At 48.1% G+C, this 12,629-nt stretch overlaps 1 protein-coding gene and 1 long non-coding RNA gene across 2 annotated transcripts in view; both read left to right on the top strand.

Annotated features, from left to right (window-relative positions):
- The window catches only part of LOC120991124 (zinc finger protein 585A-like), a 2,129,672-nt gene that overhangs the window by 804,963 nt on the left and 1,312,080 nt on the right, over positions 1–12,629 (top strand). The window lies entirely within an intron of this gene.
- LOC120991172 lies at positions 2,749–3,972 on the top strand. Its single transcript, XR_005776512.1, has 3 exons — positions 2,749–2,809; positions 3,483–3,607; positions 3,922–3,972. It is a non-coding gene; the product is annotated as an uncharacterized LOC120991172 (long non-coding RNA).

The following is a 12,629-nucleotide window of genomic DNA, read 5'->3' as shown; positions in this document are numbered from 1 at the left end:
TCTCACAGGGCAGGGCGTGACACATTACATGTCACTGCACACACGTGTATACACTGCACATGACGGGTCTTACCTTGTGATATAAGAGGCTGGTGCTCCTCCATTACATGTCACTGCACACACGTGTATACACTGCACATGACGGCTCTTACCCTGTGATATAAGAGGCTGGTGCTCCTCCATTACATGTCACTGCACACACGTGTATACACTGCACATGACGGGTCTTACCTTGTGATATAAGAGGCTGGTGCTCCTCCATTACATGTCACTGCACACACGTGTATACACTGCACATGACGGCTCTTACCTTGTGATATAAGAGACTGGTGCTCCTCCATTACATGTCACTGCACACACGTGTACACACTGCACATGACGGCTCTTACCTTGTGATATAAGAGGCTGGTGCTCCTCCATTACATGTCACTGCACACACGTGTATACACTGCACATGACGGGTCTTACCTTGTGATATAAGAGGCTGGTGCTCCTCCATTACATGTCACTGCACACACGTGTATACACTGCACATGACGGCTCTTACCTTGTGATATAAGAGGCTGGTGCTCCTCCATTACATGTCACTGCACACACGTGTACACACTGCACATGACGGGTCTTACCTTGTGATATAAGAGGCTGGTGCTCCTCCATTACATGTCACTGCACACACGTGTATACACTGCACATGACGGGTCTTACCCTGTGATATAAGAGGCTGGTGCTCCTCCATTACATGTCACTGCACACACGTGTATACACTGCACATGACGGCTCTTACCTTGTGATATAAGAGGCTGGTGCTCCTCCATTACATGTCACTGCACACACATGTATACACTGCACATGACGGGTCTTACCCTGTGATATAAGAGGCTGGTGCTCCTCCATTACATGTCACTGCACACACGTGTATACACTGCACATGACGGCTCTTACCTTGTGATATATGAGGCTGGTGCTCCTCCATTACATATCACTGCACACACGTGTATACACTGCACATGACGGCTCTTACCTTGTGATATAAGAGGCTGGTGCTCCTCCATTACATGTCACTGCACACACGTGTATACACTGCACATGACGGGTCTTACCCTGTGATATAAGAGGCTGGTGCTCCTCCATTACATGTCACCGCACACACGTGTATACACTGCACATGACGGCTCTCACCTTGTGATATAAGAGGCTGGTGCTCCTCCATTACATGTCACTGCACACACGTGTATACACTGCACATGACGGGTCTTACCCTGTGATATAAGAGGCTGGTGCTCCTCCATTACATGTCACTGCACACACGTGTATACACTGCACATGACGGCTCTTACCCTGTGATATAAGAGGCTGGTGCTCCTCCATTACATGTCACTGCACACACGTGTATACACTGCACATGACGGCTCTTACCCTGTGATATAAGAGGCTGGTGCTCCTCCATTACATGTCACTGCACACACGTGTATACACTGCACATGACGGGTCTTACCCTGTGATATAAGAGGCTGGTGCTCCTCCATTACATGTCACTGCACACACGTGTATACACTGCACATGACGGCTCTTACCTTGTGATATAAGAGGCTGGTGCTCCTCCATCTTGGCCTCCTTGTACAGATCCTTGTGTCCTTCTAGATACTCCCACTCCTCCATGGAGAAATGGACAGTGACGTCCTGACACCTTATAGGAACCTGACAACACAATGACACCGTCATCACCCAGACCCCTCCAGTGCTGTTACTGGAGAATTTCCCAGCATTCCCAGCAGTGTCACCTCTCCAGTCAGCAGCTCCATCATCTTGTGGGTGAGTTCTAGGATCTTCTGCTCATGTATCAGGGGGTGAGGGGGAGGCTCTGTCATGGGGGGAGGGGTCCTGCTCCGCCCTCCTGACTCCTGGAGATGGATGATGGAAGTCACACAGTCCCCCGATGTCTTCTTCACTATTGTGTACTCCTGTGGATGGAGAGAGACACTTAGGGAATAAACCCTTCAGGGGCCATGTGCTCTCCTCCGGCCCTCTCCTCCTGGGTACAACGTGCCTACTTACCTTTTCATGGCTCCTACAACATGACTATTGGTCACTGGTCACATGACACATCACTCACCATATTGGGGGCTGATCTTCAGGTTCTCCGTCACTTGGAAGGTCTGGAGGCCGTTCTCCAGGACCCTGGACTCTTCCTATCACTTCCTATGATGGATTCTCCTTCCCGATGTCTGACTTGTTACAGAATACAATAAAGAGGAGAGAAATCTAGAAAAGTTTACCTCTCCGCTCAGCAGGGAGATGATCTCCAAGGTGAGGTCTAATATTCTTCTGCTGATCTCCTTCCTGTCCATCCTTGGTGGTCATTCAGGAGAAGAGGAGAGAACTGGAGAAACACTGAAAAGAAAAAGTGGGGAAGGACCTCTGATGATGTCACCGTCATGTGATGATTGCTTTAACTACTGAACTTCCCCCCCTTGCCCCCCCCCCCCCCTAAACTGATAACATGACAGTGATGTCACACCAGTCCTCTTCATCACCTTTTATCCTTTCCACTGCTGAGCCACGCCCCCTGCACTGATCACATGACAGTGACATCACGCCCCCCCAGGTCCTCTTCACCAACTATTCTCAACACTCCGCCCCCTGCACTGATCACATGACGGTGACGTCACCCCAGGTCCTTCAGCTCGGGCAGTGCAGCAGATACTGGGCAGGTCCTTCAGCTCCGGCAGTGCAGCAGATACTGGGCAGGTCCTGGTCGGTAGTCAGGGCTCTTGTTCTCTCTGGTATCAGCCATTCCTCCAGCCTGCAGGTAAGATGAGCTGTGAGGAGACAGTGTGGTGGAGAGCTCAGACATGTCACCTCTGGAGATTCTCCTCCATTACACACAAGGAATCCTTCTCCGCTCCTCAGATTAGTATGATGGGGGAGGAGTAGTAGGGATAGTGGGGGTTGTCATCATTCTGTGCTGGATCAGAGAATCTGCTCTGTGTGAATGAGGTTTTCACTGCCAGGAGCTTAGATACACACTGCACTGCCAGGAGCTTAGATACACCCGGAGCTCAGGGTTTTCCTGTCAGTGCAGCTTTATGAGGGTCTGAGTTTTGCGGGATGAGTTGTACTGTTTCCAGCCCTATAAGGCCCCTTGCAGATGAGCATTTGTTCTGCTGCAAGTCCGCAGTGCAGCTCCCGGCACTGACGTGGTTAAATAGCATTATATTGATTTATGATGCTGTGTAACCCTTACAGTTCTGGATTGTATTGGATAACACTGGCAGTATTATGTCAGTGTCATCTAATACATTCCAGAACTGTAAGGGTTACACAGCATCATAAATCAATATAATGCTATTTAACCACGTCAGTGCTGGGAGGTGAGGCCGGGAGCTGCACTGCGGACTTGCAGCGTGACAAATGCTCATCTGCAAGGGGCCTTATAGGGGACATGGGACTCACTGATTAACCTTTATTCCTTTTTTTTGGAGACGTCATGAAGAAAACCAGCAATACGAGCCTTCTCCTGAATGAGCCACCAAGGATGGACAGGAAGGAGATCAGCAGAAGAATATTAGACCTCACCTTGGAGATCATCTCCCTGCTGAGCGGAGAGGTAAACTTTTCTAGATTTCTCTCCTCTTTATTGTATTCTGTAACAAGTCAGACATCGGGAAGGAGAATCCATCATAGGAAGTGATAGGAAGAGTCCAGGGTCCTGGAGAACGGCCTCCAGACCTTCCAAGTGACGGAGAACCTTAAGATCATCCCCCAATATGGTGAGTGATGTGTCATGTGACCAGTGACCAATAGTCATGTTGTAGGAGCCATGAGAAGGTAAGTAGGCACGTTGTACCAGGAGGAGAGGGCCGGAGGAGAGCACATGGCCCCTGAAGGGTTTATTCCCTAAGTGTCTCTCTCCATCCACAGGAGTACACAATAGTGAAGAAGACATCGGGGGACTGTGTGACTCCCATCATCCATCTCCAGGAATCAGGAGGGCGGAGCAGGACCCCTCCCCCCATTACAGAGCCTCACCCCCTGATACATGAGCAGAAGATCCTAGAACTCACCCACAAGATGATGGAGCTGCTGACTGGAGAGGTGACACTGCTGGGAATGCTGGGAAATTCTCCAGTAACAGCACTGGAGGGGTCTGGGTGATGACGGTGTCATTGTGTTGTCAGGTTCCTATAAGGTGTCAGGATGTCACTGTCTATTTCTCCATGGAGGAGTGGGAGTATATAGAAGGACACAAGGATCTGTACAAGGAGGCCATGATGGAGGAGCACCAGCCTCTTATATCACAGGGTAAGAGCCGTCATGTGCAGTGTATACACGTGTGTGCAGTGACATGTAATGGAGGAGCACCAGCCTCTTATATCACAGGGTAAGAGCCGTCATGTGCAGTGTATACACGTGTATGCAGTGACATGTAATGGAGGAGCACCAGCCTCTTATATCACAGGGTAAGAGCCGTCATGTGCAGTGTATACACGTGTGTGCAGTGATATGTAATGGAGGAGCACCAGCCTCTTATATCACAAGGTAAGAGCCGTCATGTGCAGTGTATACACGTGTGTGCAGTGACATGTAATGGAGGAGCACCAGCCTCTTATATCACAAGGTAAGAGCCGTCATGTGCAGTGTGTACAGGTGTGTGCAGTGACATGTAATGGAGGAGCACCAGCCTCTTATATCACAAGGTAAGAGCCGTCATGTGCAGTGTATACACGTGTGTGCAGTGGCTTGTAATGGAGGAGCACCAGCCTCTTATATCACAAGGTAAGACCCGTCATGTGCAGTGTATACATGTGTGTGCAGTGACATGTAATGGAGGAGCACCAGCCTCTTATATCACAGGGTAAGAGCCGTCATGTGCAGTGTGTACACGAGTGTGCAGTGACATGTAATGGAGGAGCACCAGCCTCTTATATCACAAGGTAAGAGCCGTCATGTGCAGTGTATACACGTGTGTGCAGTGACATGTAATGGAGGAGCACCAGCCTCTTATATCACAAGGTAAGAGCCGTCATGTGCAGTGTATACACGTGTGTGCAGTGACATGTAATGGAGGAGCTCCACAGTTTCTTCTCACATTACATTAGAGGCTACGTGTTCTTTATATGGAGCTTATGGTCAATGTCCGCCCCTGTGTGACTGTATAGAGCCTGACGTCGGAGCTTCTGTCAGAGGAAGATATCAGGAAACCCTCTGCACATATGTTCTGCTGGAGGCTCAGACGTGGTGTGAACTGGTCCTTACTTTTTAAGGAGAGTCCATCATAGTCACTTTCCAATCGTTTTTCTGACCTTCATGTCTGGCATCCTCTAGTCACTCCACAAGCAGAGAAGATACAGCCTGCTACAAGTGACTGGAGGAGGAGGTTGGATCCCCCCCTTATTACAAGCCACATTCAGAGGAGCTGGACAGTGACAGAAATGTCTGCAGCTAATCTGCCATGTGTGAACGTGCTCTTAGATAACCAGTGGCTGATCTGTGCTGCTCTTATAGTCTGTCCAACATGAGGATTGTAAGGTTCTGCCATATGGAGATAGCGCACAACAGGCAAGTTCTGCAGGGGTGGGGCTTATGATGCACCATTGTGACACAAAAGCCAATCACTAGGAGGTATAATGTGTTACTTGTCGCTCTGCTGGTCCTACAATACGAGGCAGCCAAGTGAATCCAATCTCCAGATAACTGACGACCATCCAAGATGAAAAACAAATAGAAATTTACTTCTCATTAGTCAGTACCGGCCTGGTACCGCTTCATCACCTCCTTAACACAGTGCAGGAACGTGGCGGTGTCTGTACAGTTTCCAATAAGCCTTTATTATTTCACATGAACAGTGTGAAAGCTGCACAGATTCCATAAAAATGTGCAACCTGAGTTTCTTCTTGTTTTCATCTTCTTCTGGGGCTTGAACCCCATTTCCTCCTAGAGAGTTTATTGTCTCGGACGTACCGAGACATACTGACGTTCCCGCGACAGGTGGCAGGAGATCTGTGAGACTGACAACACGTGGTTTGATCTGACATGTTTTCTTTTTGGATCAAATGATGTCTATGTTGTTTCTGGTGCTTGCCGCACCTTCTTTCCCCAGGTTTGGCTATTGTGGTCATTTTACCTTCTCTATTTATTGTTGTTTCTCCCATATGCTATGCGGTTTATAGCTTCTGTCGGACTTGTGTTTAGTTCTCGGCTGAGTTCCTGGTGCTACCAAATCTTCATTGAATATAAGTGTTTCCTTTCCCTTTTGTATTTTGTTTATATATGTGTGTTGCCTTTCCCTGTTGTTTGTCATTAGGCCTGAGGGAGACTCCTGTTTGTCTTTCCCTTTTGGAGGAACAGGTAGACTCAGTCCTGACTGATTAGTTCCAGGGTCCTATAGGGTGAGATAGGAATCTAGGTATCGGGTGTATGAACTTGCCTACCTTTGGGGCCTGTTCATACTGGTAGCCTGTCAGGACTGGAGTTAGTGTTTTCTCTAGGAGGTGTCCATCTTCCTTCCCTAGTTTCCAGGCCTTATTCCAGTATCCCCTTCCATCCTATGCTCGGTGTGGTGTTTTCCTCCCTGTGACATTTATGTGAAAACTGCTCACGTATTTTCTCATGATAAAAATGCATTCATAAAACTGGATCTGTCAGATCAACCCAAGGTGGGCGTAACGAACCTTCTAGTGAATCTTCGTACACAGGAGGATGGGGGTTTCACTGATCTCAGAGGTTCCTGTTCCGGTCCAGCTGGGTGGTAGTCTCTCTCATCAGATAGATTTATTTTTCCCCATTCGCTTAGGAAAATTGTTAGGAATTGTCTTCCCAGAGAAAGGAGACGTGGAGAGAGATTAAGATGTACAGCTTTCTGCAATACCTCTGTGCCTGGTGGAGAGGAGACTGGGAGGAGTAGTTTGGTCTGATCTATAGACAGATCTACAGGAGGCCATGTATTCAGTCACTGTGTGCTTGTGTCTCCACAGATGGATCCAGGAGGAGAAATCCACTAGAGAGATGTCCCCGTCCTCTGTATTCCCAGGACTGTCCAGAGGAGAAGGTCCCAGAGAATCCTCAGGTAGATGGAGCTTGGCCCTATACACATCTATATAGGGGGGTCCTGCAGTCATAGAGGGGTCATAGATTGTGGGGGTCTCTCATGTGGATCTGTTAGATTTCCCACCTGTCCGCTGTATTGTACTGAATTGTTACAGATGACAAATCAGGGAGAAGATCTGACTGATATTAAAGTAGAGGATGAAGAAGAGAGGATGATGGGCGATCCCCTGTGTAAGAGTGAGGTGGAGGAGGACATTCCAGGAGATGTCACCACAGGTATGGAATCATGAATGGAGAAAGTGACTTCAGATTCTGTTCTTGGTGCCTTCAGGGCAGGAGGAGAATCTGATCACCGGCTGCTGCTCTTTGATTGGAGATGTCCTCATCACATCATGAAGTGTTCCCCTTATCCAGCTGACGGCGATCTCTGATCAGATTCTTCTCTGATCCCGGCTGTTCCTGCAGGACATGACGGTCAGTCACATCCACACACCCACTGGGGATTATGTGGGCACAGCTTTTGTGCCTATGCTATCATGATGAACTACATGTACATCATTGTGCAGGAATTGCAGGCCGCCACTGACCTACATATACAGTGGGGAAAATAAGTATTTGATACACTGGCGATTTTGCAAGTTTGCAAGAATGGAGAGGTCTGTAATTTTTATCGTAGGTACACTTCAACTGTGAGAGACAAAATCTATACTGACAGGGAGGGTTCCACAGGATTGGCGCTTAGAAAATGTGATGCCAATATTAAAAAAAAGGGTCCAAAAACAGAGCCCGGAAACTATAGGCCGGTAAGTTTAATATCTGTCGTGGGTAAACTGTTTGAAAGTTTTCCAAAGATGCTACATTGGAGCAGCTCAATGAAAATAAGCAAATAACGCCATATCAGCATGGGTTCATGGGGGATCGGTCATGCCAAACTAATTTGATCAGTTTCTATGAGGAGGTAAGTTCTAGACTTGACAGCGGCGAATCAATGGATGTTGTATATCTGGACTTCTCCAAAGAATTTGACACTGTACCGTATAAAAGGTTAGTATATAAAATGAGAATGCTCGGACTGGGAGGAAAACGTCTGTATGTGGGTAAGTAACTGGCTGAGGGATAGAAAACAGAGGGTGGTTATTAACGGTACATACTCAGATTGGGTCACTGTCACTAGTGGGGTACCTCAGGGGTCAGTACTGGGCCCTATTCTCTTCAATATATTTGTTAATGATCTTGCAGAAGGTTTGCATAGTAAAATATAAATTTTTGCAGATGACATTAAACTGTGTAAAACAGAAGGGCAGTACACTGCTACAGATGGAGGATTCTGGTGCCTCTGTCTTTCTCTTTCAGGAGACTGTGAGAGTGAAGTTACCAGGGGGATTCAAAGCAGGTCAGCTTGACAATGTGGTGGAGCTCTGAAGAGTTCAGTACACAGGTGACACTTCACCGTATTCAGCTCAGTGGCAGTAATGTCTTTAGGAGGCTTGTGGTGCTTCTTGTTGCCCATCACAGTTGGGCACAGTTGTACTTGTCCTACTAATGAATCTTCTTACAGATGAGGATGGGGCTTTGGTGATCTCAGAGGTTCCTGTTCCAGTCCAGCAGCGCGGCAGTCTCTCTCATCGAGCAGTCATGAGCTCACAGAAAATGTCAGTAAATGTGATCAGATATTTTTCTTCGTTTACCATAACAGCTCCTTAGGAGAAGGAATTGTCTTCTCAGGGAAAGGAGACTTAGAAGGGGATGTAGAGCTTTCTCCAACACCTCAGTGCCTGGTGGAGAGGAGTCTGAAAGTAGATGTTTTACTTCTTCTCTGTACTGTCTGACTGTGGGTTTTCCAGAAATTTACCTTATAAGCATAGATGTCATTGTGTCAGGAAGATGGCCTGACACTGCAACAGTGGCTGCTGTGCGCTTCTGTTCCCCTGCTTACCGCCGTGATCCTGGGCACCATGTTCAGCTGTGATTTGCTGCCAGTGTTTCGTTTAAGCCCGAGCCACAGCATTTCCTGCAGCATTTCCTTAAGGGCCGGCGCGCGTCACTTCCTGTGTTTTATGGGTTTGATCACTGTGACCTCGCCAACCAATCCTAGCCCTCTGCACATATATAAGTGGCTCAGCCCTGTTCCCAGATGCCTCAGTGTCAAGGTCCTTGTGTCCTGCTAAGGTTCCTGATATCCTCTTGTGTTCCTGACTCGTACTTGTATTCCTGGACTCTGCTACCCGTTTGATCCCTGCCGCTTGCCTTGACTCTCCTGTTGCCGACCCGGATTGCCTGACTTATACCTGTGCCACCTGCCTCTGACTTATTGCCTGTCTGACTTCGCCTCTGCCTCATTCTTCAGTCCTGCATGTTGCTACTGGTAATGACTCAGTTTGCTGACAACACCTGTACCTCTGGTACCTTTCTCAGGTACTTCCTGGTTTGCCTGGACAGCTGCCTTTGTGCCTATCCTCCTCAAGAGAGACTTTCCGAGGGAGCACATCTCCACCATCAGGGGTACTGTGAAGAACGAGGGTTCACTTAGACAACAACCTTAGAGGAGGTAGGACACGTGGCACAGTGGGTTCACACCTACTGTTTTATGACAGTACACATCGAGGGCATGGATCCTCTGGTCACCCCAAGCTGTTGTTCAGGAATTGTTACATGAAGTGAGGCGCCAGAGCGAACGTCAGGATGTCATGACGCAGTTCATGCAAATGTTGCCGCTCGTCTGGATGCCATCTCTTCTCCAGCTACTGCATGGTCGCCAGTCGCTCCTACTCCTTCAATTCCCACACCGGTGAATCCGGATTTGTGTGCCGCGGGTGTGCAACTCCCTCTGCCATCACGCTATGGTGGAGATCCAAAAACCTGCTGCATCTACGACAGGGTTCCTCATCTGTGGGTCAGTACACCATCCAGTTTCGTACCCTGGTTACCGAACTTGCATGGAACAATGAGGCTCAAGTGGTGGTGTTCTGGGAGGGCCTTTCTGACTGGATTAAGGATGAATTAGCTGGTCGCAACCGTCCGTTTACTTTGAATGACCTTATCACCTTGGCCATGTTGTAGAAATATGAATATTAGAAATCCGCTCTCAAATGTCTTTATGTAAGGACAGGCAAATCTCTTAACCGTAATCAGACACAGGTGTTTTCATGTTGAGTTCTGCTGAGTAACTGCCCCTCCTCCACAGTCTGCTCACCTTTTATTTAGTCACAGTAACAATAGAAGAGGGGTTGGCCCATCACCCGACCACTTACTTCATGTAACAAGGATGCAGGAAGTGATGACATAGGAAGACAAGACACCATCATTTAGAAAAACATAGCCAGCTAACAAACACATGTATCCTATAACCACTGGAGCAAACTTTATCCAGCCTTGCTCAGTGACCAATGCCAGATAAAGTTACTATGATCCTCATGCATGTTTATTTACAGGACAACGTCATTATCTCCAGCGGCTGATCAGGCGCACCAGAGACAAACGCACGTTCCTTTCATATATTGTTCTCTTAACAAATGCATCCACGCTAATCCAATAAATCTGCGTCTTGTTCGGGGGCCCTAGCCGGCGTCCATACATCAGCCAACAAAACACTGCTTTGCTGAACACATCAGTCTCCCCCGGCCCACAGCCCAGTGCTTAGCACATGGAGACCTCTGCGCCCAGCAGCTGTGACAGGACATACACAGGAAGATATCCACTCCAATGGTTTACCCTGACACTGAGAGACATGATGACAATACACAATATATTAGAAACACATCCTAATAAAATTTCCACAACAGCCACAAGGATAGATATGCATTTCAGGGAACGTTCTAGGGGAGGGGGTCGCATTCACCAGAAGACCACCCCGTTGGCTCCATCCTTCCAGAGGCCGGTTCTTCCTCTATTGTCCATCCCATCTGAAGAGCTCATCAAATAGAGCACCTTTGATTGTCTGACCAGAACATTTATGCCACAAAGCGAGACCCTGTGTCTGTATTGTGGAGCAAGGCCCACTTTGTGAGTAATTGTCCACAGAAGCCGGGAAATGCCATGTCTAGGGTCAGTTGGAGAGGTGGTCCTAGACAAGGAGAAGTCCTCTCCGGAACTTTTAGTTCCGGTGACTCTCTCTCACAAGGGAGTCACACTGTCTGTGCCTGCATTCTTGACTCTGGGTCAGCCGGTAACTTCATTCAGCAGACTCTGGTCCATCAGTACCTGCTTCCTACCATCCGTCTAGAAAGCCTCAGTCAGTGGCTTCTGTAAGTGGACTGCCCCTTCCGAACCTGTGCTTCCTGTACTAGGCCCCTTAAGTTGCAAACAGGCGTTCTGCTTTCAGAGATGATCTCCTTCTATGTGCTGCCAGCGTCTGTGAATACGGTTATCCTTGTCTTCCCTGGCTGCGTCAGCACAATCAGTTCTGGACTGGCACTCCCGGTCAGATTCTGCGTTGGGGATCATCCTGCCGACCTGCTTCTTTGCCTACTGTACCTGATCTCCTGTAGACCTGCCTGGACTTTCGCAGCAGTATGCTAGTTTTGTGGATGTCTTCAGTAATAAAGAGGCCGAGACCCTGCCTCCTCATCTTCCTTATGATTGTCCAATTGACCTTCTGCCTGATGGCCACTCCTCCTCGTGGTCGAGTCTACCCACTCTCACTTCCTAAAACCCCAAGTGATGTCTGATTACATCAAGGAGAATCTCGATAGGGGGTATAACCGGAAATCTACTTCACCAGTCGGTGCCGGGTTCTTCTTTGTGCAGAAAAAAAGATGGATACTTACGGCCCTGTATCGACTATCGAGGGTCTGAATAAGATCACAGTCAAGAATCTATACCCTCTTCCGTTAATCTCTCAAACTCTTTGACAGGATCCGGGGAGCTAAGGTCTTCACAAAATTCGACCTGCGCGGGGCATACAACCTTATCCGCATTCGAAAAGGCGAGGAGTGGAAGACTGCTTTCCACACTCGTGATGGACACTACAAGTATCTCGTCGTGCCCTTCAGTCTGTGCAATGCTCCCTCAGTATTCCAGGAGTTAGTAAATGATATCTTCCGGGACCTGCTCTATGTCTGCGTGATAGTGTACCTGGACGATATACTGATCTATTCTCCAGATTTGACCACTCACCGGAAGCATGTACATTTGGTTTTACAGTGGTTGAGAGAGAATCGATTTTATGCCAAACTCGAGAAATGCATCTTTGAAAAATCTACCGTACCGTTCCTAGGATACATAATCTCGGATGCCGGGTTGCAGATAAATCCTAAATAAATTGAATGCAGTAATGGACTGGCCCCGCCCACATGGTCTTTGTGCTATACAGAACTTCCTTGGATTTGCTAATTTCTATCTTCAGTTAATCCCGAATTTTTCATCTCTTACATCTTAGATCTCCGCTCTCACTAAGAAAGGGGTGAATACCAGAGTCTGGACTCCTGAGGCAGAGGCCGCCTTCGTCCAGTTGAAAAGGTCCTTTGCTTGTGCACCTGTTCTGCATCATCCCGATGTCTCCTGCCAATTCTTTTTAGAAGTGGACGCCTCCTCCATAGGGGCCGGTGCTGTTATACTACCGAATGGTTACAATGGCAAGATGT

Source organism: Bufo bufo, chromosome 2 (assembly GCF_905171765.1).
Source record: "Bufo bufo chromosome 2, aBufBuf1.1, whole genome shotgun sequence".
In the NCBI taxonomy this organism is placed as follows: domain Eukaryota; kingdom Metazoa; phylum Chordata; class Amphibia; order Anura; family Bufonidae; genus Bufo; species Bufo bufo.
The sequence above is the reverse complement of the archived record's forward strand: the minus strand, read 5'-3'. Positions and strand labels throughout refer to the sequence as shown.